The 27,760-nt window shown below is 37.0% G+C and overlaps 2 pseudogenes; both read left to right on the top strand.

Moving 5' to 3' along the window:
• The first annotated feature begins 1,230 nt into the window (after positions 1 to 1,230).
• LOC122147333 lies at positions 1,231 to 5,252 on the top strand (annotated as a pseudogene).
• A 6,127-nt stretch (positions 5,253 to 11,379) lies between these two features.
• On the top strand, positions 11,380 to 18,006 carry LOC122147301 (annotated as a pseudogene).
• Positions 18,007 to 27,760: the final 9,754 nt, after the last annotated feature.

Genomic DNA, 27,760 nt, shown 5'->3' with positions numbered 1-27,760 from the left:
TCAAACTTTTGAATATATATATATATATATATATATATATATATACTCTATATATATATATATACACACACATACACACACACACACACACACACACACACACATAGCATTTTATATAATATAATAGTTATTTTTGTTGGAAACTTAAATTAAATGTTCGTTTTGCATGTACTTTATTGTTTTGGATGCAAACCAAAATATCACATTGTTTTGTAAATAGTAATTTGTTTCTAAAGCTTTCAAGTGTTTCTTCAGATCTCTAAACCTAATTTTGAGCACTAGTGCTAGTCCTTTTTCTCTTCACAAGTTTAGTGTGTATACTGGAAATATTCAGAGCTTCGGATCACCAAACACAATCCTGATGGAGACGGACGACTGCGTTAGATCTGATCAAGTGACTGCAAAAAAAGAGGAATGGAATTTGCCTGAGGAACATTCATAAGCTTGTGTGTGTTTGATATGAGATTGTGCTCCTGGAATCCATCTGTTTACAGCAAAACCCTGATCTCCAGCAGACGGCCTGCATGATCTCTCTGATAAATCAGTCAGATTACTTTTTTCAAGTAACTAGTAAAGTAGTTAATTTATCAAATAAGTAATGTAAGTTACTCTGTTTTCCCATTGATTGACTGACATTTCTCCTGTCGCCACTTTGAGAGGAACAGATTCGCTTCCTTCAGCCTGAGGTTTATTCATTTCACTTTAGGTGTGAGAGGGCCTTTACAGCTGCCAAAAATCTAACTTTTGGGTTTTCTTTTATTAAAAAAAAAAAAGAAAAAAGCCAAGCAGGTGACAAAAAGTAATGCAAAACTAATGTAATGCATTACTTGCCATAAAAGTAACTCAGTTAGTTGCTTTATGAGGTAACACTGAAATGCATTACTTTTAAAAGTAACTTTCCCCAACACTGGCGACTGTGTGAATGAATTTGACTAATCTAACACATTTTGAAAAGTGTCCTGCAGTATGTAGCAGCTGTCTGTCTGTCTGTGAAGGTCTCTGGTTCTCATGTGTTCATTCTGCAGCCAAACGCTAAAGACAAGCTTGGTTTTCCAAAGGTCATGTAGTGAAGTTAAATATGGGGTGATTTTACAGCGCTGCACATGAGAACAAACTCAACATTCAGCAAGAAAAGGAAAATTAAAAAGCTCTAATTATAGTCATTTGCTTTCTATTCTGTCATTCATATTTGGAGGAGCGGCCATCTTTTATGTCTATTTCAGACGTTGAACTGCTGATCTTTCTGTCCTCAGGGTGGCCACAGATCATAATTCAGACAACACCACTGCAATCCTGCGCGAATGGCTGATAAACGTCCAGAACTTCTATCATTATGTGGAGTGGAGACCTCAGGAGGAGCCCAGGTGAGACTGACCTTAAACTGCATCTGAACCCAAAGCTGAACTTGTGTGTGAACACGAAACTAAAGAATGCACACCAACATATTTTCTTGATGTGATCCGGTCTGTGCTATTCTTGTAAATACAATGTTCTATGAACTAAAAAATATACGGGAATTGTTTATTTTATTTTAAATATCATTTTTTTTCTTACACGTAAATCTGAATTTTATTTTATCATTATTCTTATTTTATCATGTTCATAGCATCATTTTAGTATTATATTCTATTTATAGTTTTTGTTAATATTTTGAATTTGTATTTTATCGTTAGATTTTTTAATGTGGTGTCTGGTATCTCTATATATATCTATATATATATAATATATATATAATATAATAGTATATATATTATATTTATTAAATTCTATATATTTCCGTTTTAGTTATTTCGGACAGAAGGCTTAAACCAATGAAACTAAGAAAAGTAATTGAAAACCTTATACCTTTCTGTTTTATCTTAGTTAACATCTATTTTAGTAACAAAATTTTTTTTATGGTTTTAATTGAAATGGTAACATAATCTGATTTGTAGATAGATAGATAGATAGATAGATAGAAATGATAGATAGTAGATTTTTTTTTTACAAATATCATGGATCATGTTTAAAGGAAAGTTACACCACATGGTATTTTATTTAGTGCATTTAAGTCATTTTATGTATCATTTGTATTTTAATGTTTAAATTTTATTTGAATTAATTGATAGGACAGAAAAATCAGTCCATCACACTAAAGAAATTAAGTTCTGTCTTTGCACTGGATGTGTGTCTGTTCAAATGACCTCGGACTGAGTCTGAAAGGTCTGTGGCTCATGTATTTATGTGTCTGTGTGTTTCTCAGCGTCTATGAGGACGAGAGCGGCCCGAAGCACTGGACGAGTCTGCGGTACGAGCACGTGATGAAGCTGCGTCAGGCAGCCCTCGACACGGCGCGGGAGATGTGGGCCGACTACTTTCTGGTACATCATCTGAGACGAGTCTCTTTACCCTTCACTGAACTGTCACAGTAGTGTGCGGTGGGACCCGAACTGACCCTCCTCACGTCACACGCTCATTACCCTTCACCTCCAGTCTGCAGAGGGTCACGCTCAGAGGAGCGTCTGCTCGTCTAAAGTTAGCAGTGCTGTTCAGTGTTCTAGTGTTATTTCTGCTGCTCTGTGATCAGCTCTGTTCCTCAATCTGCTGTCCAGCAGTCGGCACTGGTCTGCGTGTGCTTTAGTCGAAGTACTCTGTACCATTATAAGATTATACACACTCTCCGCTGGTGAGGAATCAAAACCACTGTCATGTATGAAAGTTAAAAATCTTTTCTGGGCAACCACATTGAGTTTTATCTTTGGTAACCAACATAAATTAAATAAGGTTTTTTTTAGGCATCTCTTGTTTCATACTGCACTGATTTAATTTTACTCAGAAATAGCTAGTAATAATTACAAAGAAGCACAATGACTGAAATAGTAGTTTCTTATAAAGTGTTCTCCAATAATAAACACTACATACAACATTAACTTTGATTTTTTTTTTTTTTTTTCTTTTTGATTCAGGAGCCAGAATTAAATTTCAAAAAAATACAAGTTAATACATTTTTAAATGTAACTTTCCCCATTGCAAAGTTGCAGTCTAATTTAAAATGCATGGACATAGAGTTTCAATTAGAAACTGACATTAAGCTAGTATTTTAGTTTCGCCATAAATGTTTGTCAGTACATTCCCAAGTGTTGTTAACCTTTATCTAGTAATTAATGACATATAAAGAAGTACTTAAGTCCACTCTAAAACTAATATGGAAATCTTAAACTAATACATTTTCATTCAATTGTAAATAACTCCGCTGTTGAGTGTCTAAAAACACCAAGCATTCAAATATTCTTTTAAAAAATTATGCTTTCCACACAAATAGTAAAAAAAAAAAAGTTTTATATATATATATTTTTTTTTATTAACTTTATCTCTTTTGTACACAGGGGAACTGTTTAGCAGATGCCATTTTTTTATGGATCGTGGCTAAAAACAATGCATTTTTTTTTTTTTTTCCTCAGATCTAAAATTAAGTGAAGTAATGGGGAGTCTCTTTGAAATGATCAGTGGAAACAAACATGACAGGGACGCGTTTGCAATGGTGGACGTCGATAACATCTGACCAAACCAGGACGTTTTATGGCAGCTGATGCAGGAGAACAAGCGACTCGCGGGCCGATGCTGGAGTCCAGAGAGCGGCGTATCAAACTTCTGGTGCGGCATGAGTCTAAGGTGTGTGCACGCGTGTGCCAGTCCCGTCAGAGCGCCTTCACAGCTCTTTAGCATTACAGTTCATCATTTGTTCAGATGGTGCGTGTAGTTTTTATTCATTTCTATTCTTTAGTCACGGGTGTCAGTGAAAACCACTTCATATTTCCAGTCGCGATGCACTAGTGATCGAACGGTTAAGTGGACTGTTTTCAAGCAAAAATTCTAAGTCATGATGTTGTCATCAGAGAAAAGGTCTTGTACGTGTCATCTGCATTATTGCACTTGGCATGAAGCGACAAATGTGTGGGTTTATTACAGTTGGTCACTAGAAGGTTTGCTCACAGATTTAATCGCAGCAAAAGGCCACGTGAAGGACACACAGGACTTCTTTTATTGCACTTTCATTTGAGCAGAAGTATCGCACAGAGTGAATATCGTCAAACTGCAACATACATGTTTTTCTGTTTTTTTTTTTTTTTTTTTTCAGATCACAGCAACTTTTTTTTTCTCAGAGCAGAGGCGATTGTTGCCAGATTGGGAATATGAAGTGAAACAAGTCAATGTCCCAAGACATGGGGAATATTATGGTTTGCCAGGTTTGGTAATTCCACTAAGGTGAAAAGCTCTGATTGAGGCGATCTAAGATCTTGACCTCTCGGCAACCGCAAAACATGGCTTGTTAAAGGGAATAATAGATAATAGCTTATTATTAGTTTTTTAATAATTAACTATACCTACTATATAAATATTTTAATTTTTGCCTTTTTTGTTCAATGATATTGCACGTTTAGATAATCAGTTCATTGAATTAATGAGCGACCGTCTTGCCTTAAGACCCGTTTTTACACCAACATATTTATTTTACCTGTGTCCTGCCAGTTTTTGATGGTCTGTCACTTTAAATTCTTAAGCTCTTTTAAAGCAGGTATGGATTCCTGAATTGGTTGTCATTATTTATATCATTTATCAGCAAAAAAAAAAACAATTCTGTGAAGTGATTCCATCAGTTCCTCCGTGCTGTTATCATTAGTGAGCTGTGGGTTAAATTAAGAGTGAGTCCATCTTTATTGTTTATGAGTTGTAGATCTCATTCTCGGTGTGAACAGGGCCTTCAGTGATTGGAAAAAAAGGTCCGTCGACAGATATTTTTTGGTTTAAACGAGCGTATGCGTGTGTTTGCAGGGTTTTCTTTTAAAAAATAAGCGGACGCCGGCCCTACATGCCCATCCGCAGGCAGGAAGAAGAAGGCTGCTTCGCCGTGGGCCCATGGTTCACTCCACCTTCCTGCTGGATCTGAGGAAGGAAGGCGTCCCGTGGTCTGGCCCTTCTTTCCCGCCTCATCCCGACTACAGCTGGGCCTCTTCCGACGCACAATCACACTCACTTCGCCCTTCTCCGCGCGCATGGCAGGTGCGTCTCAAGATCGAGCAGACTGTATTCGGTGATCATGTGCGCTGCTTTTGTGTGAGTTATAACTTGGTATTCCCTCAGAGGTTCAGATGGTACATCTGCAACAGAGAGAACTTATGGGTATTTAACCCGTGCACCCTGCGCTCCCATAATACCTTGCAGGACGAGTGCGGACATTTTTTCTGCACTCGCTGCTGGAGGTTATGGGATGAGTCACGTGACTGGTCACATGTTTTTTCTGCTTAAGGGAGCGCTAATGAAATGTCCTTCTTTCGCTCCTGAATGGGTCTTTGTATGCAGTGGCGCAGGCCTCCATCAGAGCCACTCAGTGTATCCTCTCTCTTCCTCCTAAACAGCTGATAAAAAAACAAAAAACAAAAATTGGGGGGGGGCTTCGATGAGGTCCAGATGTCACATTTAATGCCACACTACTGTATTCTGTCTTATAGTATTTTTATTGTCACTTCATAATGTTTTCTATTTATTATCATCTTTACGGTGTAATATTCTGAATATTTTTCTTTATATTATTTAATGAAATAGTATACTATACAATAGGTAATAAACGTATTTTATGTTAATATTATTTATTAAACCACTTATTTTTATTAATTAACTATTAAACCTTAAATATGTATTTTTTGTTCCATGTGCATTTTTATCATATAATTGTAATTATAGTTATTTTTTTTGGTATTTAATTTTGTAGTTTGTATTTTTTCGGTAATTTTTTTATAGTGTTATCTTTTATTTTATATTACTTGTTATATTTCTTTAATCTCAATTACATCACTTTATGAAATGGTATTAAAAACTGTAATTGCTTGAAAAAAGTAGTTGTTTTTAATTACTTTATTAATTATTTAGTTATTGTGTTATGCAATCATATTCTATATTATATTTTTTTATGTTGTTATATCGTTGTATACACTTTATTTGTATCATAGTATTAATATACTATAATACAATTGTTTTTATTTTATATATATTTTTATTGACATTATGTTTATCATATTATTAATATATATTACAAGTATTATTTATTTTCATATTTTATAAAGCTGTATATTATGTATATTATTATTATGATCGATAATAAATTCAAAATAAAAAGAAGAAATCAGTCATTATGGTATGTAGTGTTCAGGTTTAGAAAAAATTGTTATGATAAACCCTTGCCCCCCCCTTGGGGGAGGCCGCTCGGACCGCAGTAGAGCGCATGCTCAGGACTCTGTATGAACAAGAGATCGCGCCCCTGCAAGATCACCGCGCCCGTAGATGGCAAGTACGTCTAAAACTCACACAGACGGATCGCGTTCACATGCAGACATGAGCTTTCACATGCACCCGTCTGACCCGAGTGTGTGTGTGTGTGGTTGTGGTTGTGTGTGTGTGTGGGTGGTGTGGTGTGGGTGTGTTTGCTGTTGTATGTGTGTGTGTGTGTGTGTGTGGTGTGTGTGTGTTTAAGGGCGCTGAACACAAGTCCGATCGAGGCGCTGGGGATCCAGAGCCTCCCGGATACAGGCGACCCGTATCACGGGCCGGCCAGCTCCACTAACGGAAAGGAAAGCTTGGGGCTTGCCTTCCTGTCATAAACTCTCAACATATGGACAGAGGGAGAGAGAGAGGAGCCCCCGAGAGAGAGGAGCAAAATGTAAATATTTAATGAAAAGACAATGTTGCTTCATGTGTAGTCGAGCTCCTAGGTTAAAGTCAACACAATGCACGCTTCCCACAGAGTATTATACAAAAGACCTTAGTAAATCGCTAATAAAATGTAAAAGTCAATGATAAAATGACAACAAAACAGATAGAACAGGGAACGTGCTTGAAGTTACACCACAATATTCATCAAGTTAAATTCATTCAATAACAAAATAATGTATAATCTATTATCTCGATATATATATTATATATATACCTGCACTATATCATATATTATAGATCTATAGATATAAGAATACAAGTGCTTGAGTTAAGACATATTCATCAGTCATAGATTCAATATAAAAAATATGTTATATATTATATATATATATATATATATAATATATAGATATATATCTATCTATAGATATATATATAATATATATATATATATAGATATATTATCTATAGATAGAATATTTAATAATTAAAATAATTCCAAGAAAGTGTTTTGGTAAATGTGTGTTTTTGAAATGTAATAGATATATAGAATGTTTCTCATGGTTTAAATTTTTTTAGAAGAAAATAACATTATCTTTTTTTTTCTAAATGACTACGATTTTATTTTGTAAAAAAATTATTAGTATAACTAATAAACAATACAAGTAAAAATAATTTGTATAATTTCCTTAAATTTAGGAAATCCCTTTTAACGTCTTAGGACATTTTTTTTTTTTTTATTTTTTAAGTGTAAACAGACCAATTTATATATAGTCTGTCACCAGTATGGTGAGGTGTCAGTGTTCATTTCTGTCTGGTTCTGTGTGTTTGTCGGTGTTAATTGTGGGATCGGGAACTGCAAGACGTCTTATGGTGAGTCGAGGAAGACCTTGCCGCTTTGAGGTTTTCTTTAAGCGTCGTCTGCAGAATCTGATGGAGGATATCGAGTCTCAGCGGCTGGACTGGGGACGATGTGAGTGGTGTAGGAGTCTGTGTGTTGTACGGCGACCATTGCTGGACCTCACTGCACATCAGCTGTCTGTCTGTCTCATTTCAGTTAAATCGGCCGCAAGAGGATTGCAGAGTGGACCGGCAGAGAAAATACTGTGCCCAAGAATACCACAACCTGGGTGTAGGCGGATTAATCGTACTGGTGACGCTGGGATACAGGATCTCGCTGGCGCGGCGCTCAGAAGCTGCTGCGGGCCACGAACCGCTCAAAACATGCTGGCGGTGGAAAGAGTTCCCTGCCCGCCATGTAGCAACAACACACCCATGTTGAGAGATTTCATCGCCTTCATGTGTTCTCATCTATAGTTCTATATATTTGTTGTATTCTTCTGCATCAATACAAAAATAGTTTATTCTTTACTATTGTTGGTAAATGCAGCTTTCCTATTGCTCTTACAAAAGAGCAGTGATAAATAAAAAAGTCCTCATCATGATCCATCAAACAACACAGAATCCGATAAAAAAAAAATATCACTAAAGGCACATAAACTAAAGATCAGCTAAAAAAAAAAAAACATTTCAGTGAAATGAGAACATACGAACATTGGAATTACATTTTATAATTTGCTCTATTAGACTTCTTATAAATTTAAATAAACAAGTTTCATAATAACAAAAAAACTGTTCATTGTAAACCAAGTAAAATAAATAACATAAATAAATAACTAAATAAAGGATTTAATTAGCAAAAAAATTATCTTAATTTTATTTAATGGTGATAATTAATAAAAAACAATAATTAAAGCATACTTCGTTATAAATGAGTATTATAAAATTGTTAATAAGTAATACAGTTCAAATATTATAAATGATAGTTTAACTAATTTGTTTTTATTATCTAACAATACTACAGTTTAAATTAATTTTTTTGTTGATGAATTATCTGTTATTGTTAATAATAATATTTTTTTATATTAATCCCATCAATAATAATTAAAATTAAATGATTTAGATGCACTTATTATTGTTATTATTATTACTAATAATAATAATAAAGTTTAAGGAAGAAAGAAATTATTGGGAATGAAGGTTTATATGATAGATCAGTTGTCTCGCTGTCAATTCATTCTGTTTTCTTCAATGCGTGTGTTTTCACTGTATTACTGTTTAATCTTAGATTAGTATATATGAACACCATAAACTGATGTTGTTTCCGTCTACGTCTGTGACGAGCGGGACTACATGTGCCGCACTTATCGAGGGCGGCGGTGAATCGGCAAGCGTTTTTTTCGGCCGAGCCGCTGCTGGTCTTACCCCACGCACTACACGAGTCGACGCCGGGATACCTCAGCGACACGGAAGACCGTCCACCGTCTGGGACACCGAGACGGTCCGCTACCGAATGGGACCCTGAGGCGCGATTCACGCAAGAGAATGCGAGCAGGAGGAGCTCAGCACAGAGGCGCAGAGGGAAATCAGACGTGCTTCAGTCTCGGGACAACAGCACGGCCCGCGACGAGCTCTACTTCAGAAACACTCGAGCTCAGCGCGAGGAGAGAAGAGAAAAACTCTCCGATCACAGCCACCAGCTCTGAGGACGGGTCAGAACTGAAGAGCTGCGAACGCTTCACTGGACCGTCACAACAGCTCCAATTTCACCTCAAACAAAAGTACTTCAGAGGAGATGAAAACCTGTGATCTTCCTGAAATGCTGGAACAGTAAATATATGCAGATATATTGATTTTATTGTTAGAATTGAGACATCTCAAGGACAATCTAATGTGTCATACTGAAACAAACCTCCATAGAGATGGTTTGGTTTTGGATATTTTAATCTCAGTAGTTTGTCAGGAGTCCTGGCCGATCCTTTGTGCTTTAAGTAAAATCAGTGTGGATTTTTAACATTTCTATTCCTTTATTATTTCCTTTGATCATGAATGTGAGACGTAAAGCTGTTGTGTATTTCTTCCCGAGATTAAGGGTCAGGATCAGATCGGGCATGTTTTTCATCTGATAGTTTGCTTGCAGATGACCAATTTCTGGGGTGCTCGGTTCAGCCTCATTGCGTAGTCCTCGAGGTCAGTGTTACCTGTGATGTGACACCGCAACAAGAAGTGATTTAACCCTTTAGTTTTTTATGTTTCTGTTTTTTCAGTTTTGTCCTAAAGAGATTTGTATGGGAAGAATAGAAACTTGATTAAAATGAATCATTTTAAGCCCAAACTAATGTCTTACTGATGCTTAATAGTGAAAGAGCTCGAGAAATGCCATAATATTTAGTTAAATGACCTGTGGAAAATTGATATTTTTTTGTTCAATGTATCAATCCTTTCTGTTGTTCTTTCATCCTGAATGTGCCTTTTACCAAAAATAAAGAATGTTTTTTAAAGTCTGATTACGTAGATTCAGTCTGATTTTAGGAGGCGTTAGCTGTGATGGTACTGGTAGGACAGTGAATGGGTGCCATGCAGAAATGAGAGTCCAAACAGCTGATTAAAAACATTCACAATAATCCCACAGCACCAGTTAACATCTGGAGAATACAAAAAAGATGAAAACAAATCCAGCATTTAAGGTCGTTTTTATCCTTAAATCCGAGTCCATAATAAAATTTTCATAATTCATTAATAAAAGTGAAAACGTCCATTCAGACCAGATGACTTTTTCACTGGAGGAAGTTAATGGGATGAGGGGGCGCATATTTTTGCAAAGAAGCAAAGGTATTGTAAAGTGTAAAAAACGTCTGAATGATGTTGTTTATTTTGGCATACACAAGACATTAACTTCTGGACTGGAAGTGGTGTGGATTACTGTGATGTTTTTATCAGATTGTTTTGGATTCTCATTCTGACGGCACCCATTCACTGCAGAGCATCCGAGTTGGCTGAGGACAGTGATGCAGTGACCCATTTCTCCAAATCTGATGAAGAAACAAACTCATCTGCATATTGGATGACATGAGAGTGGAGGACGATTTTCAACAAATTTCCATTTATCAAACTATTGACTTTTGGAACACTGTTAACTTGTAAGAGAGTCCATAAGAGCTCACGTTTCTCACTCCAACAGTTGGTACTCTCAGTCTCCTCCTCTCTCGTCGGCTCTCTCTCTATCCTCTCTCCTCTCTCTCTCTCTCTCTAGCTCTCTCTCTCTCTCTCGCGGATTAAGGCCTTGAGTGTATTGGTTACAAGGCAAGAACGCTGTATGGGATCTCTCGATGAACATGGTACATACATCCTTTCCAGAGAACAAAACAATTCATTTTCACGATTAAAAGAGAAACACATAGTCAGTTTCTGAATCCGTCAGCCATGTCATTTGCATGATTTGCTAATGATAAATAACACTGTCAGGAATAGATGTGTCATCTGTCAGATTATAACTGATAGCGTCCTCTCTCTACTCCGAGCACGAAATCGAGAGTCTCATCGGCTACCTCCCTCGGCTCGTTCTCAATAGGATTAATGACGGTGGGTTCATGTAGATGAGGTGGTCTGTTCACTGGGTGGCCTTTAAATCTCGTCTGTGATTTAGAGAGTAGACAAAACACTGACAGAACGATGTCAGTGGCAGGCTGGTGTCGCCTTTAACCCTGTAATCACCGTGAACGGGGGCCCGTGGGAGACTGAGAAATCACAGCACGGTGAACCTGCAGGAACGCGGAAGCCGCGTTGATCTGACCTCATGATCGGTTCGGTTACGATGCAACAGCGATTGCTGAAGGCCAGCGAGACTCCGTCATGAAGGTCTGATAATACACTTGCAAATAGATGAAGGCTTTTTGTCCTGTTTGTAGACGCGGCTGCTACAGGCAGGCAGCTGTGTGTTTGTGCAATGATATTTGTTCATTTCTGGGACTTTTGTGTTTGTTTGTGTATTTTCTATATCGGTCGAGTCTCCTACATGATGTGACTTTTTTGCTGTATTTCCCCAAATACTGTAACTCTCAGTTTCGTCCAGGTTTCATCTTAAACAAGATTTCATGCCATTCTTTTAAAAAAAAAAAAAAGTTAAGAACAGTTTGCTAACATTCCCATTAATTAAAAACATTCAAACATTCAGTATACGTTCTAATCCTGGCATATGTTTAAAAAATGTTTTAAAAAACGTTTTTTCTTTGTGATCCGAAACGTTAAAGGAACATTTCCATTCCATATAATTTTGTAAAACATTATTGGAATGGTTACTTTTGAAGTGTCCTCCCGAACCGTTTGAAACAAGTAATGCAATATTTCAAAATATATTAGACAAATCGTCCAACTTAAAACGTTTCAGAAAAAAAGGACATTACATGGTCCGACGGTATGGTTTTTTTGTGGCTAACAGTTAACTTTTGAAGACCAGACAACTTTAACCAACTGTTCTTTTAATGTAACTGGGCGAACGATTGTTTCATAATTTCATAATTAAGATGCCTAGGGATGTGTTTGATACGATTCTCTGTTGGTTTTTAGTTTAGTCTTGTAGAATTCAAACTCACAATCTGTGAGTGTTTATACAGGGCAGGACTTTGAACCACCCATCTTCACTCTCATTTGATCTGAACCAAGAATGATCTTTTTCCAGTTATAGCTTGTGTAGAAACTAACAGTCCCCCCTAAGGATACTGTTCACATTACTGTTTCGCACTGGAAAATCTGTATTTGTTGTGTTGTCGTGTATTCATCTACACTGGTGTTTGTTTTGCCATTTTTTTAAAAGTTTTGCTATTCCCTTCAACTCCATGCAGATCATTCAAGAATATTATCACAGCACTGATCAGGACATGTTCTCTCTTCAGAAGCTGTCCCATGGGTGGACCTGTTCCTGGGGAGTAAGGTGTCTGGTGAAGAACAATAAAGTACAGAGACGCGCTGGAGCCACAGGAAGCGTGTGAGATTGTCCTGCGGCCGCCACGAAACCGTATCCTCATGCTGTTCTTAGGCGTCTGGTGAGGCGAGAAGTGCCAGGAGTTTGACACCGACCGCTCCAAAGACTTCCACAAGAAGCGTCACGGACGAGTCTTTTTAGTGGAGCGATCGGCCTCATCTGCGTCCTGCTGCGTACATCTCGCTGGATCGTCCGAGAAAGCAGCAGGAGAAGTTCCATGAAGGAGCTGGCCCAAACGCTGCCTGTTCGCTGTGGCCTACGAGGACCCCTACAGACAGTACGTACCATTTTTGTTTTGGTGCAACAAAATTTGAGGTATGACTCGTACGGTGCTTGAGCCACACTTTGACTGGTCTGCAAGAATGAAACGATGCTTTAACATAAAAATTTAAACACTCAAGAACTTTTTAATTTTATTTTACAGTCCTGTTTCCGCATGTAAATCGTTATGTACTGTATTTACCTATTAATGTCAAATAACTGAGGAAATAAGTGTTCCTTAGCATGATCCAGTGATATTTTGAGATTTTTGAATTACTATTATAGTTTTTGTTTATTTTTTATACTTTCAGTTTTCACTTTAATCTAGTAATTACATTCTTTTTGTATCATTTTCTTAATTTTTTATTGTTTAATAAAACTATTTTAGCTTTTGCTTTTTTTCATTTTTATTTCAATTTAAAATTTTATTTCCAGTAATTTTAGTGCAAAATTTATTATACTTGTTTTTTTTTTTTTTTTTTTTTTTAGATTTTATTTCAGCTCTAATTCAATTATTAACTACCCACATAATTTATTAATAAAATGTTTTAATCATTTTAGGTAATGCTATTTTTTGTTTGTTTTAACAAGGTTTTTTTTTTTTTTTCTGGTGTTGATGCAAACTTTGAGAGGAAACATTTCATTTTATTAATTGTGCAAAAAGAAGAATAGAATGTTAGTGTTTTAATGTGTCTGACAACAAGTAAAACACCTTCACAGTTTTATGAACATCCAACAGTGTTTTAGGAAAGAAAACATTCTGTGAACAATGTACTAATTCTAATGTCTAGAGACCAGATAACTTGGTGAACATGTGTTCTTTTAACATTACTGGAAGAGTGATTCGGTTCATATCTTTGGGAGAAAGTTCTGAGACAATTCCCTGTTAGCTGGGTTAGAGTGAAAAAGGTTAGAATTGGAGTGTGTTTCTGAGCCGGTGTAGTGTGACCATCGGGGAAGCTGTGTAGTTAGTGATTGGTTGTGTGAGTTCACAGGGGAGGCTTGGAGCGAGATGTTCGATGGTGCAGGATCTGCCCATGGTGGTGGTTTTGCGTCCGGACTGCTCTGTTCTCACACCTGACGCACGTGTGAAGAAATCTGTAAGACTGGGGCCGGACTGCTACCGCACCGGGCAAGAAGGGGCGGAGCTTATCGACAGGAACTTCATGATGAACGAGAGTTTGACGAGGGCAAAATGCGAGCATGACCGACCCCATCAGACGAGTCAAATAAAAGGTGGAGGACAAGAAGAAGAAGAAGAAGAAGAAAAAGAAGAAGGAAGGGGTGAGTGTGGAGAGGGAGAGGAAGAGGACGGAGAGGAAGATGGAAATGATGGGAGGATGAGGGTTGGGCTGACGGTTAGGACGATCTGATGCTCTAATAAAACTAATTATGAAATGGACATGAAGCCACGAGTAAGTGTTGAGTAAACGTCGCTGATCAGATCAAATAGCAGCGCTGAAAAAGAGAAGATTTTTGGGGGAAAATGTTGTCTGCAGCAGTAGTTTCTCAAACCTTTCTCCAAGGACCATCAATGTCCACAACAACATTTGAAAGGCTAACACGTTTCCTCTGGAAAGACAAATGCTTTTTATTTTACAGAAACTGTGTTAGAAACTAAATGTATTATATTTCAAATAACTGGAATTTCAGGATTCCAAAAGTTACAAGCAGAATGAAGTTTCTTTAATTTTCCTGCTCTGTTTCCATCCAATCAATTTCCGGTTGTTATAAATTCACTGGATTCGTATTAAGGATAAGATATTGTTAATACATTTTTATCCCTAATATTTGATTTTACAAATGAAAGAATTTAGAGTGATTAAAAACATTATTTGAACAAAAAGACATTTACTGTGCATGCCGGGTTATTTTCTGCCATAATTATGCGAAAGCATGCAGTTATTAACCTGGAAATTCCCACTAAATTTTTTAACTGTTTGTTTAAAGATGTGAGCTAAAATAAGAAGTATCTTTGATTTTTTGTTGTTTTTAAATAACGTTAAGTCCTCGAGGCCCTTTTTTTAAACCCCAGGTTGAGAAACTGGACTACAACCGTCTGCGGCAACGATAGATAAACTGAGCTCAGCTTCTCAATTCCTGGATAAATTAATTACTCTTTTCAAATGCATCTGTTGTAATACGATATTTTCCAGATCATAAGTGTACATGTATGATTATACAGTATTACTATAAGGATCTTCAGATGACTGCTGTAACACAAAATGTATGCATATACATGCTCTTTTTTTAACATGCATGCTCTTTATCAACATTTGCATTACTAATAAACTGATTTAGGCAGAAGAAAAATGGTCTTGAGCATGTTAACACACGACAACACACGAACACCACACACACACACACACACACACACACACACACACACACACACACACACACACACACACACACACACACACACACAGTATATAGTTTTAAAGTAGTTTTAGACATCCTCTAACTTTTTTAGCTCCCATTTCCACTAATAACCATATAACCACTATCTCTGAACAGAACTTTAAAGAAAAATAAACATCTGTGTAACAATAAATATCTTGAAAATTAATAAAAAAAATTAAAAGCAGTGTATAATTTTAAAGGCATCCAAAGGTTGATTAAAAACAGTTCAGCTTTCATCAAACAAATCTTCCTCTTCTTGGACAGGATGAGTGTCCCTCTTTTTTTAAGAAATGTGGAAACAATAGAGCGCAACTGACTGAGAGGAGCCTTTTTCTTTATCTACAGGAAGTCTAAGGGTGGAAAGAGAAACTGAGCGGGCGCGCGGAAAAACAGGAAAGAGAAGATAGCGAGTTTTACGGATCAACTTTGTAAGTACAACAGTTATCTTCATAAACAAGTCCTTGGAATATGTTAGTTTTCTCAAGGTCTCGGTACTTCTTTGAGTCTATTTACACAAATGTGTGTGTGTTTGCCCGTGTGTGGTCTGTGTGTGTGTTCACAGTGGTGTTTGTTTCAAACGAAAGGTAGCTTATGTGTCTCTCATCTTCACATTACACGTTTTGGAACCACCACATCAAACCACATTCTCTATTCAGACAAATATTTGATCTGTAGTTGAGACGTGAGTCGTTCAAATTGTGTAAAGGAATTTCACCTCGCCCTTTAGTGCTCGGTTTTACAACAAGTTAAACTGAAAGCAGTCATGATCAACGGGGTCCAAGCACCAATAGCTTCTACAGTAACGGTTTGGAGATAAAGCTGCTATATATCTTTCCAACATATATATGAATCTTGAATCTCTTTTTGATTTGTAGTATGCAAAATACATGCCAGTTCAAAAGGAAATTAGGAAAATAAGTATCAATTCACCCCTGATGCAACATGAAAATATACAAAAATATTAATATCGTACCTAGTTGTGTCGACTTAGTATTACAGTTTTGATCGTGTCATGCCACAGGCTAGGGTTGTACCCGTTATTTAAAGGTTTTACATTAGAGCCTACACAAAGCTGAATAAACACATGAGGATTTAGCAGTGTGGAGAATACTAATAGGAAAATAAAAAGAAATTTATTTCACAATAAGTAGCAGAGAAGTTAATCAGCACATGTGTAAACACTGATAAGCGCCTACAATATATTAATATATCTGTAGGCCAGTAGGTTTGACTCAGAAGGCATAATTAAACAGCTTTTCCTTTGTAGTGACAAAATAAGCTGATGATTATTTTAGAAAAAAAAAAGTTATTATTTCAACAGTATTCACAATCCCATTTTGGAATATTATAACAGGTGGGGGAAAATGCCCCAGTCAGACAAAACACTTTGATTTATACATTTACAGCAAAATCAGAGTACATGGCAGTTACATTGTTGCTTAAAATTAACAAAGATATAATCATATTTATGAATTACAAAATTATAAGCCGATTGTGAAAAATATTGTTAGCTGATGCTAACTGGGCAACTAACTAGTACCTGCTGCTAAAAACCCCCTTTTTTTTTTGAGGTCATTTTTAAATTAAAGTCCAAAAAATTGTTTATCTCATTATCATCACCAACACAATATGACATATGGAGACTCATGACTGTATGTGTATTATTTGTATCAGTATGTGATTGCTAAAGAACTGAGCTCTTGCGTTTGCTTTTTACTGGAATCTCAGTACACATCTAACTAATTATACAGACATTATATGGCACATCTAACCAAAGTGTGTGCTCACCAAAATCCAGAGAAATAAACGCATAGATGTCGAGGTTTTTATCCTCTTTGACTACTTTTTCTTTTCTTTTACTCTTGCTCAAAAAGTTATGCCTGCTGCTCATCTCGTGAATCTCGGAGAAGAACATGCAAAAATGGCGGGGGGGGGGAATTTTTTCTGCTGTAGACTACATTTGATTGGAGCATCACTGCGATGTCAGTCTTGCTTACTGAAACCGTACATTTTAAAATTGGGATTTAGAATTTTTTCTCACGCCACGATTTTACTAACTTCTGATTAGTTTATTTCCTTTAAACAAAACTATTTAAGTATTTTATTATTTATCATTACTTTAACTAAAGATATACAGGGTACGATTGCCATTTTATATATATATATTCCAGGTAAAAGCTGCAAGATTGTTGAAGAATTGGTCTCAAAGGTGATAAATGACCATACCGAATGACAGATTAAAGCACAAAAGATAGATACTGGAGGAGTTCTTTAGGAATAAATAAAATAATCAAATGTGCTCTTGTTTGAATGTTCACATAGCTACCTGTTCTGTTTTTTATTGTTGAGTTGCCTAGGTGTAGAAATAATCAGTGTGAATGAATGGTCCCTTAACTCTCCACACTAAAAGGTGGCAACCCTATTCTCCAGTTGCAACTGAGGTTTATAATGAAATGGACAATATTTATGATTCCCTTGCTAGGACCACACAAACAGTTTTAATCTGTTGCTGGTTTATATTCACCTCACTCAGCTGAGTCCTACACTGAGACTGATCGAGGTTGTGTGTGTTATATTCTCCCACTATAGTGAAACAAAATGTGCTACAACCGAAATAGTGATTCTTGTATGCACTTCAGGAAGCGAACTGGAAGACGAGTTCAAGAATTCAACTGGCACCTCTGCAAGATCTATATGTGTTGGGGGACAACAAGACAACTCTATTCCTCGTGGGAAGCTGGCGGACCGTTACTCGGCCTGCACCTTGCGACTCTCATGGTGTGCAGCAGTATGGAGTGTTCAGACGTCGGGAAGAGTCGCAGTCAGAGTGCTAAAACAAATTCATCAAAATGAGCTTGCGGGATGAAGCTGAAGAAAAAAAACTCTGGAAGGTACTTTTTTGACACTCACCAAAAAAAAAAAAAAAAAAAATCTATATCTCTCTATATTTGATCGAAGCCGATTCTGAGTTATTCTCTTATGTCTCCATCAGTTTTCCAGATGACGTCTGCTGCTGACGGTGGAGCATCATCCGGGGAAGAGCTGCAAAACACACCCTTAAATGCAAGAGTTAACGTTTAGGCATAAACTCCTCCAGTGGAGGAACCGTAAAGGCCCCTGTTAGTGCCCGGTGGTGTGTTTAACGGCCAAAAATGAACTTCAGATAATGCTCAATCACCCTGTCTTATCTTTTAAAACATGATTTTTAATATTTCGTCCTCAGATTTGAAATGAAAACCTGCATTGTTGCTTCTGATTCGTTGTGCTTTTAGGGCTCATTTAATAACCAACATACATATTTATAACAATGAAAACAAAATAGACCTTGTGTTACAGTGTATTTGAATTTAAAACAATAGAGTGTTATAGTTAACATTCCTGATTACTTACTAAACAGTAAACGCGCAATTGGCATCTTTCTAATGATACTGGCAGATGTGATAATGACTATGACCATCAACTTGTTCTATTTCGGAACATCATTTATGTACTTTGCTACATCCCAACATTGGGGCAGCCACCGGAGGGAAGGGGAGAGCTGAAATGATGTGGTAGCACCATATTTTTCATTAAAAAAACAGCTGTGAAGCACCGCTGTAGCCATTTATTCTTGTAATACCTGACAATTTGCCACCTAGTTGAGTTCACAGGCTACAAAAAAGAAGCACCGTATTAGTAGCATGGTGCAGACACGGATTTAAAATGCCCCCATATATAGGTATTTTAAGGGAATAATCGGATTTAGTGTTGGATGTCTCCTGCAATAGGTTACATGCATCCAATGTCACAAAAACCACCCCATACCTATTTAGCATGTAATGCACTCGTTATTATTATATCCATTTACATGTGCCTTCGCACACCAGCAGTATTTTTGTGACATCCACCCGCAGACAGGAGAGACACGGTTTTTTACAAAAAATGATGTTTTTTAAGACAATAGAAGTAGATGTGTGTTTGTGGAACAGCATCCATGTTTTTGGTCTGGGGGGACTGTTGTGCAGGTAGACCAAAAGGGAGCCGGTATTAAAATAAAATATGTTCCTACTTCGATTTGTAACTCCGAATTGTACTTAGGACTCGGAAGTCATCATTAATAGTAATGATGGACTGAAATTGCATAAGAGATCATCTAGAGTTTAAAATGGTGATACAGCTGATTTCAACAAGGAATAAGAAAATATGTCAACCCATTTACACTGGTGTTAACAACTAGTGAACAATACTTAAGTAGAGATTATTTATCCGATGTCCTCGGTAGTGGACAACTTCAGATAAATCAGTCTTACCGACGCTTCACGCTTTAATGTTTTTTACTCTAATTAGAAAAGGACTATGTTCATGGGGCTATGTGCCTATGACGCTCTGTCCTTTAAGCAATTACATAGGTGCTTAAATTAAGATTCAAGGGACAGCCTATGATTCATAAAAAAGAGCTTAAATATATAATCTACACAGGACACAAGCGTTATTGCAGTAGATTATGAAAAAATTATGAAGTGGATTAATTTCATTAGTAAATTAAAAGGAAAGGTGATCTAGATAGAGAAACGGAGAGAAATCATTTTTAGAAAGTTTAGCAAAACAACCAGACAAGAAAACTTGAAAGCCTTACGATCGTTTTGCTGTGATGTTGATTCTGAGAGAATTTTGCAACGGTCTCTGCAAAATGTCTTAAAACACACGTTTGAGCTTCATGATGATGGATTTCAAACTGTTGTTCTTCCAGTTTGTCTAACAACACCAATGGTGCTGTGGGGGGAATCTTCTTTCCATAAATACAGACCATCGGGTTTGCATTGAGACAGCTGTAGTACCACAATCCCCCGAGATGACATATTTGGCGCAGCATTTCAGGTATCTTGGCACTTGTCAAAAGTGGGAGAACTTCTGATCGCCTGACCAGATAACGAGTCACCTGCAAAGAAGAGGAGCATCGCTGAGGACAATAACTCAAAGGAATGTGTTTTCATAAGTATAAATCAGTGTCCTACCAGCTCTCCATCAGTAATCCAGAAATATGCGAGCTGATATGCCATCCATTTCACAATCCACAGAGAAGGACGAGTACAGAGCGAAAACTTTATTTCCTTCAAAGTCCTCCAGATCCACTCTCAGCGTGTACTTCTTCTTACTTGTCAGTTGGTAGATGTTTTCCAGCCCTGATCATACACATACATGAAGAACACGTTCAACCAAACACTGGACATGAACATCCACACAAACACAATAATAACGCCAGAGATCTACCAGCCAGTATTCTCCCTCCACATTCCCAAATCCTCTCTTGTACTGATCCCACGGGTCGACATAGAAATTACCACACTGCCGCCCATTCTCCTCTCTCTGAATCACCTGTGATGGGTTTATATAGAATATATGATTCATCAAGAATGTAAGCATGTGTGTTTGATGATCTAGAGTCACATTCGCACTGCCCATCCCCCTCCATGTTGGATAACATATAAATCCCAGCAAGCCAAGAACCTGGGATTTATGAATGTCAGAACAAATGAATCGGGCATTTCTTCATCATGTCTGCATTCGCCATCAGTACAGCTGGAAGCATTAGGTGCCACTAAAATACCTACTTCTATGAGACACAGAGAAAGAGATGAACCTTTTACATGAAGGGGAAAACATAGACTTACTGAATGTAGAGTTATTTATGAACTTACTGCCATCTTCTCAATCTCTCTTTTTATTAAATCACAGAATCGTCTTTACCTAAAAAAGTAATATAAACATTTTCTCATAGTTCTGTTTTTAAAATCCGTATAGATGCCTCAATGTTCTGTGAAGTGAATAAATGAAGAATAAAAAACAGTAACTCCACCGCTTGTAAGCAAAATCGCTTTGTATATATATATATATATATATATATATATATATATATATATATATATATATCCATCAGATTGTCAGGCCCCTCCCTCTGCTTTTTAGTGTAAATGTACATAATGAATGTGAATTTGTGTTCTAATTCTGAGATCAAAAATGCCATTGTTTAGTTCTTTGTTTTCTACATTTATACCATATGATGTAATAGAACAACACAAGCAAGGGTGTAAAATGAATTCAATCTCAGGATTTACTGATTATAGGAAAACAGACAACAGGTGAGTATCAGATGCAAACAGATTTAATGAAACCAAGTAACTTAACTTGAGACGTATTGCAGATGGCATACAATGATGAATGGAATAAACAAAACATAACAATGGCTTTCATCAGTAGACAATGAAGGAGAAACACGCAGAGGTCAACAAACAGGCACATGATCAGGCTGAGAAGGAGTTAACACCCGTGTGGAAACACTGACAAGATCAGTCAACTACAGTGTGTTTGAGGTTAATATAAGAGCTACTTGATTGCAATTTAATGAGCCAGTTTAGAATGGCCGCGGATAATAGCTAGTTAAGCAATATCACACCAGCAAGAGTATTCTTCCCCAAATATAATCACAAGCATGCAGTCTTTTCTGTTTGAAATCATTTTTACTGATGATCTGGAAGAGTCAAGGATCAGGTTGCTGCCAAATTTTGATAATGACCCTACACTCCATCCATTTATATGAACTGTTGCAAAAAAAAAAACAAAAAAAACAGCTGATTAAAAGAATTGATTTGTCAGAATAGACATTAGGGAATTGTGAGGATGTAAATCATAAGTCATGTATCCTGTAATTTAAGAGCCAAACTTGCAAAAGAACAGCAACAGCTAATGACAATTGCACAAAACGAAGCGAGATATCACACGTTCCAATCTAATTTTCATCAGGACACAGAATATGGGTTCAGCCTTGATCTGACAACAAAACTCATTACAACTAGATCACAGACAAATTTATCTCATAACAAATATATCATATTTCTCCTGCATTCAAGGTAAATTTAGATGGATGATTTATCCAAGCTGAAGTTGTCTGGAGTGTGGTGGTGGTGATTGATGAAGGCGAGCAACCCTGGTGCTTAAGTTTAGCTTTTAAGTTGTGGTGCTTATATTTAGGCTTCAAAATTCATCAAAGTTATATTATTTTGTGAAGATTATCTTGATGGACAAAACCTGTACATTTCATGAACTATGTTTGAACACAGAACTTATTTTTTGTTGTTGCGATAATCCAAAAGCCTATGGAAGAATCCTATTGTCGAGGGGGAACCAGTGTGACGCTAACAGCCGATCCACCTACAAAGTGATGTCATAGTTCCCCCACTCTATAGGGCTTGAGGATATAGCTAAAATATTGATCACAATATAATCTTTCATATCTTAATTTATTAATTTTTTTCTAACCTTTTTTGAACAGAGCAGTAGAAAAAATATTTAAATTCAACCACTGTATTTATAAATTACCCAATTTATTGACTCGAACAACAACTCATTTTGGTTTTAACAATCAAACACAAAATAAAATTGAAACAAATATTTCCTTTCTTATACAGATTAAATATGTTAAGGAAATACCTGTCTTCCCTGGGGGCTACATGAGGGTGCAATGAGCAAAATAATGCACCTCATTAAACTCTTTATTTTATTGCAGGAAAGTGAAGTGAGTGAAGTAAAGTGATATACAGCCAAGTATGGTGACCCATACTCAGAATTCGTGCTCTGCGTTTAACCCATTCAAAGTGCACACACACAGCAGTAAACACACACACACACACTGAACACACACCTGGAGCAGTGGGTATCATTTATGCTGCGACGCCCGGGGAGCAGTTGGGGGTTCGGTGTCTTGCTCAAGTCAAGGACACCTCAGTCGTGGTATTGCCATCCCTAGACTCGAACCCACAACCTTAGGGTTAGGACTCAAACTCTCTAACCACTGGGCCACACAGCTACAGCTTTTTATAGCAGCGGTCTATATAAAAGTACGCCAACATCTAAAACTAATATTTATAAATAAAAATACTTAGTCTAAATGAGGTGGTTGTATAAAGCCACAGTTTTTACACTACCCTAAATCCCACAGTTAAAGCTATAGTTGAGTATAGCCAACCCAGCAAATCATAGTTAATTTATTAGTTTACTATGAAGTTTAACTACTAATAATTTTCATAAGGGGTTCACAATAATAAATTTGTGACAAATGTCTCAAGCTAAAATTAAACTATTTAATTAGTCCAGCAAATGGAGTCAGGTAAGCTGCAGATGTCTTGTTAAGCAAATGATCAGTTGGTTTCTAGTTTTCGAACTCAATAAATAAATAAACCATTAAATGCACAGTAAAATAGCTTTTTTTCCGTTAAATATAATTAATTTCCCACGAAATGTTTATATTTATTTAAATTGATGAATCTACCCAAGCTACGCCAAGGTTACTTCTGCATATACCGAGAAATATGGCATCATCTAGGTGCCTTGAAGTGAACGCATAAGATAAAGAGGCTTTCAGGTTAAATCCCAGCCAGAAGGAGACCTGCCAGTAGCTGTATCCACCCACAAAGAATTGCATAAGGAAGGGATCTTCAAAAGCCAAGGAAGTGCTTACAAGTGTGTAGTGTAGTCAGGAGACATAATAAGAAGGACAAAAGTACCAGCTGTCGTGTCACAGCACACTCCTACTCTTTTAGATGAACAAAGAGGGATGAAGCCTTTATATAAATGTCTTCTTCCACAGCTTGTAGAGAAACATATAGGGAAAAGATGCACAGAGTAATTTTCCATGGCACTACTCTATACATCCAAAGCTGAGCGGTGGCCTCTACTACACAAAAGATCATCACTTTCCCTCTGGATGTTTTAAAATGCATCCACCCAGCAAATCCCATCCGGACCTGGCCATTCAGCCTCCCAGTAACAGGCGCGGCCAGACAGGATCTCTCTCTAGACTTTTCCAGCGCTTGTTGGACTGGATTCGAATCTCTCTGGATGATCTGGATATGGCTGCTTCTGCATTACACACATGTTGCCGTTCTGTCTCCATTGGAGAGAACTACAGCAGAACTATGAGCTGTGTTGGATCAGCGTGAGATTACTGGCACATCTGCAGAATAGAAAACCGCATCTTTAATTGCCTCAGAGAGAGAGAGAGACAGAGGGGAGATGGAGAGTGAGACACCACACACTTCCTTATCCCTGCTTTGATGAAATTTTCACCCATAGGGTCAGTTCTGTAGAAATCAATAAAGAAGAAGAGGTTAAGAGAATGACAAAAATAATAACAAAAAATCCATTGGTTTGATTTGCAAGAAATTAATGAACTGAATGAATTACCAATGTATTGTTCCTTTGGATAAAAGTAGCTGCACAAATGTATATTTGCTTCCTGTATGTTGCTTAAACAACACTGACCTTACGACTAATGTTTTGTCCTGATTAAAAACAGCTCTACAGCTAGATTTTTAATAAAAAACATTTTATTGAGCATTCTTCTTTAACTTAAGAACACAAACTACAATCCGTTTCACCCCTACAAGCGAGTGAACAACGCGAATAAAATTAGGAATTTTACATCACTATTCAAGGGGAGTGATACATTTTGGTAGCCCGACTGGAAAACACAAAAGCCCCAGGACATCGGGCTAGCGATTTTGAGAGCCCTGTATTTATATTTATATAAAAAAATCTTATATTTTATTCAGAAAGTATGCATTGAATTAGTCAGAAGTGACAGCAAAGGCATTTAGAATTTTACAAAAGATTTCTATTTCTAATAAATGTTGTTCTTTTGAACTTTCTGTTCACCAAAGAATCCTGAAAAATAACATGTATCACAGTTTTCACACAAATATTCAGCAGCACAGCTGTTTTCAACATTGATAATTATCAGAAATGTTTCTTGAGCAACATTATATATAGTTTTGAATCACTTTTAATGGATCTTGGGGAATTTTTTTGTTTTTTTTGTCACACCATGACCTACAAGACATACTTGAGTATCTGTAGTTTATAGTTTGGATCCTGCAGTTTGTGGTTGAGCAGCTGGACTCCTGATTGTCCTGGGTGATTGTAGCTCAGATCCAGCTCTCTCAGGTGTGAGGGGTTTGAACTCAGAGCTGAAGACAAATAACCACAGCTTCCTCTGTCACCATACAGCCTGACAACCTACAAATGGATAAAATAAATAAGCAACACTAGACCAAAGCAAAAAACAGATTTTTCTTGTGCAATACTCAATTGGTGATCCATATCTCATGGTACTAAGTATCTGCAGCTGACAGTTTGGTCTCTTCCAGTCCATCAGAGATCAGCTTCACTCCTGAATCCTGCAGGTCATTGTTACTTAGATCCAGCTCTCTCAGGGGTGAATCTGAGCTGAGGATCAAGGAAAGGTGCTCACAACTCTTCGCAGTGAGGTTACACCAGCTCAACCTGTGTAAAAACATTCCAAAACAGTCATTTATCGGCATGCTAACCTAGTACAGTGTGGTTAATGCTAAATTTATCAATACTTTATAGAACCTCAAGTTTTTCTCTCTGTTTTTTCATCTCATCTAGGAGCCAATGGAGTCAGAGTCTTGCAGGTCATTTCCGCTAGGTTCGAAGCCTCTTAGATGATGTGGGGAATAATATTCTTGCTTGAGGCGGGAGAGCAGCTCCATACAATAACTCTCCTGACAGAAATGACCTGGGCCCAGCACAGATAGTGCTACAATATCAGCATTACATTTCAGACTACATGTTCACACAGAAATAGAAATGGTAATGACCTGAGACAGGGTCAGCCACAACAGTTTTCAACACAATATTATTCAGCCGCACAGCTGTTGTCAACTGTCAAAATGTTTCTTTGAGCAACATTATTCAGTTTTAAATCACTTTTATGATCTTGTGGGATTTTTTTTTTTTTTTTTAGTCACAACAAACCATGACCTACACGACCTACTGATATCATGCCATTTATAGTTTGTCCTGCATTTTTGGGTTTTGAGCACTGGCTCCTGATTGTCCTGGGGGATTGGGAGCTCAATCCAGCTCTCCCTCATGTGTGAGGGGTTTGGAACTTCAGAGCTAAGACAAATAACCACAGCCGTCCTCTGTCACCATAACGACCAGAACAACCTACATATTGACAACAACTGAGAAACAATCAGTGGCAAGGGACAAAAAAAAAACAACTACAGCTCTTATTTTCCCTCAGTATCTGCATCTGACAGTTTTGATTCTGCAGTCCATGAGAGATCAGCTTCACTTCACTCCTGAATCCTGCAGGTCTTGTTACTTAAATTAATCCAGCTCTCTCAGGAGGTGAATCTGAGCTGAGGATATCAAGGAAAGGTGCTCCAACTCTTTCGCGTGAGTTACACCAGCTCAACCTGTGTCAAAACATTCCAAACAATCTTTAATCAAGCATCTGCCTAGTACCGTGTGTTAATGCTAAATTTCATTAAATTTCCTCGAACCTCAAGTTTATTTTCTCTCTGTTTTTTTTCTCTCATCTAGGAGCCAATGGAGTTCACAGAGTTCTTGCAGGTCTTTCCGCTAAGGGCAGCCCTCTTAGAGATGTTGAATATTTTGAGACGAGAGCACTCCCTACACTCTACCTGACAAAATGACCCGGGCAACCTGAAGGATTACAATATCAGCATTACATGTGAAGACTACATGTTCACACAGAAATAGAAATGGTAATGACCTGATCAGGGTCATCCACAATGGCACAGACTGAGTGGCATGCACAATTTTTAGGGGCTGCGTAATCTTTTTTTTTTTTGGGGGGGGGGGGGGGGGGGGGGGGGTACACTTTGGGAAAAATTTTGGCACATGTTCAATGGCACCTGTTCCTAAATACTGATGGCGTAAAACTAGAAAAACATAAACACTAAACTTGTAACTAAAATTATTTATATACAGTTTAATAAAATGTAGCCCAGTTTTACATATGAATAGGGTGTTTGTCAACTGATTGCATGCTGTTAAAGTTTACAGCTCTGTAAAAAAAAAATACATAGACTATTTTAGTTCCCCTCACTCCAAAACAAATCCCTTAAATTTAACCTTATCATAACGACCAAGAATGACAAAAAAAGAATTTATGCATTTCTCTAATCCATATATGCCAGTATAATATAATAATATATGCCTAGCTAAAACAGCCAAAACAATTCAGTTAAAGCTGAAGCGAAGTTGGGTTCAGAAAACCCTACCTCTCACATTCGGCATCAATCCAAATGTTTCGATATTTGTGATATATTTGAAGCTAAACTATTATTTATTAGGTAAACTTGGCTTTGTACTTCATGCATATTCCATAATAGACAGAAGGAAAACTAATCATAAAGATTATTGTAATTTTTTGGTTGACTGTATTTTATTTTGATAATGAACAGGCTGTGCTGTTTGCAATGAATTTATAGTGTGTGCATGAGGCGCTGGCATGATCAAACAGCTGAAACATAAAAAATACTCTTTTTTGGTCATACAGTAAAGGAATAATTCCGAACAGCAAAGTGTTAGCAGTTTGGAGATTCAAGAATATTATACAAAGATTATTAGAATACTTTATAAAGAAGTGAACACTGTTCTATACTTTTTTTCGCTCTGGAAACCTGAACAGAAAAAACTATTTTGCTAAGAAAGACCGCCAAAATGAGAAAACATTTAGCTTTTTAATCCATGTATTTGACAGCCCACACACATCAA

This window comes from Cyprinus carpio, chromosome A1 (genome assembly GCF_018340385.1).
Source record: "Cyprinus carpio isolate SPL01 chromosome A1, ASM1834038v1, whole genome shotgun sequence".
NCBI lineage: Eukaryota > Metazoa > Chordata > Actinopteri > Cypriniformes > Cyprinidae > Cyprinus > Cyprinus carpio.
The sequence above is the reverse complement of the archived record's forward strand: the minus strand, read 5'-3'. Positions and strand labels throughout refer to the sequence as shown.